The sequence below is a fragment of the Loxodonta africana genome, chromosome 15, assembly GCF_030014295.1.
Source record: "Loxodonta africana isolate mLoxAfr1 chromosome 15, mLoxAfr1.hap2, whole genome shotgun sequence".
Lineage (NCBI taxonomy): Eukaryota > Metazoa > Chordata > Mammalia > Proboscidea > Elephantidae > Loxodonta > Loxodonta africana.
In genome coordinates, this window is record NC_087356.1 from 62,600,962 (window position 1) to 62,603,123 (window position 2,162).

The following is a 2,162-nucleotide window of genomic DNA, read 5'->3' on the forward strand; positions in this document are numbered from 1 at the left end:
AAATCATCAGCCACTCCTTGGAAACCCCATGGGGCAGTTCTACTCTGTAGTGCAGGGTTGCTATGAGTAGGAATCAAATCAACGGCAATGAGTTTTTTTTTTTTTAATGTTATCAAGGAGTGTAATTTTGATAGTAACAACGAATCCCTATTGGTTAACTGCTCTCAACCTTTCTCCAAATTGCTAACTAGTCATATTCTTGCTCTGATCCGGAGTCTGATCTGGAGGTGGAAGCTCTGATGAGAATCGCAGTGACTTCTGCCTGTCAGGACTCTCTTCAGAAAAGAGGCCCATGTTTCAGCAACTGGAGCAGAGACAGAAGAGGACAGGACATAGAAAGGTATTGACTTAAAGATCTAAAGGACATTTACCTTGTTTTTGCTATCTTTCTCCACTGCAGCAGCTCTCACCCTGGAGACAAAGTTTAGCCTCATATATACAGTAATTTTAGTCTCCCTTTGTGAATTTCAACCCAACAAGGCCAGGGGATGTCGTGCAGGTAGTGGGAGGGTAGTGATGATATTTCTTTCCCTTTAAGTTATTACTTTCTGTTATCCACAGAGAGTACCTGAGAGGAGAATGGCAACCAAGAACTCTTCTGTGATGGAGTTTATCCTTGCAGGCTTACTGGCCAGCCGGGACTCCAGATTCCTCTCTTCTTCCTGTTTCTCTGCTCCTATGTGATCATTGTGGTGGGGAATCTGGGCTTGATTACTCTGACTGGGCTGAACTCTCACCTGCACACACCCATGTACTTTTTTCTCTTTAAACTCTCTTTGATAGATTTCTCTTACTCCACTACCATCACCCCCCAAATGCTGAAGAGTTTTGTCTCAAAGCAGAACATCATCTTGCACGCAGGGTGTATGATTCAGCTCTTTTTCTTTTGCTTCTTTGGTATCTCTGAGTCCTTCGTTCTCTCAACAATGGCATATGACTGCTATGTTGCCATCTGTAAACCAGCTGTGTACACAGTCACCATGTCTCCACAAGTCTGTTTTCTGCTTTTGTTAGGTATCTAGGTGATGGGTTTTTTCAGTGCCATGGCTCATATGGGAAGCATAATGAGTCTGATTTTCTGTGCTGACAACCTTGTCAATCATTTCCTGTGTGACATCTTTCCTGTCCTTGAGGTCTCCTGCAATAGCACCTATGTGAATAGGCTGGTGGTATTTATTGTTTTAGCCATTGACATTGGAATGCATATTGTCACTATCTTCATCCTTTATGGTCTAATACTCTCTAGCATTCTCCATATTAGCTCCACTGAGGGCAGGTACAAAGCCTTTCATACCTGCAGCTCCCACATGATTGTGGTTTCTCTTTTCTTTGGTTCTGAGGCTTTCGTGTACCTCAAACCACCTTCCATTTTGCCTCTTGACCAAGTGAAAGTGTACTCACTGTTGTATATCATTGTGGTGCCTCTGTTAAGCCCATTAATCTATAGCTTGAGGAATAAGGATGTCAGACTTGCCCTGAGGAAAGCCATGAGAAGAAAAATATTTTCTTGAGAAAGGAGTAGTATTTGAAGAAGGAGACCTAATACTTTGTTTACTAGTGTGTGTGTTTTCAACGAGGGATTCAAGCTCTACTGTTTTCTCTCCTAAGCATAAAGAGAATTTTAAGCCCTTGTTTTTGGATGAGTGTTTAATGCAGACCCATTTTCCCTAACCCTCACCTCACCTTGATTATACCAAGCATTTTTTATCCTATGTAGATTGTTTCTAACATCAAAGATTGTTTAATCTTGATTGGACCATAAAAAAATTTTTTTTTTTATACGTATCATTTAATCTAGCCCTCTCATTTAACAGACCACACATTGGAGACTCAGAAATATTACATATGTTGCCCAAGGACCACAACTACTTGGCACCACAACTGGCAGTGGACTCCAGGCCCTTGAATTCCACTCTGCTTTGTTTTCCTTTATGCCATGTTTTCTTGTTCCAGTGCCACCCTGGCAGATTGCATTTTAAGGTATGATACCCTAACACTTTAAAATGTGATTCCATTTACAATAATGTCGTTTAACTTCTCAAGAAATAGTTTTTGGCCATTACATTTTTTTTTTCCCAAGAATGTAGGAGTTGAAAATTCTTAAGTTGACCTTGGCTGAATGACAAGGAAAATGTGTGAAGATTGGGGTTTGTGGGAGGCTA

The 2,162-nt window shown here is 41.0% G+C and overlaps 1 pseudogene; it reads left to right on the plus strand.

Annotated features, from left to right (window-relative positions):
• The first annotated feature begins 341 nt into the window (after positions 1 to 341).
• On the plus strand, positions 342 to 1,793 carry LOC100653898 (olfactory receptor 8B12-like; annotated as a pseudogene).
• Positions 1,794 to 2,162: the final 369 nt, after the last annotated feature.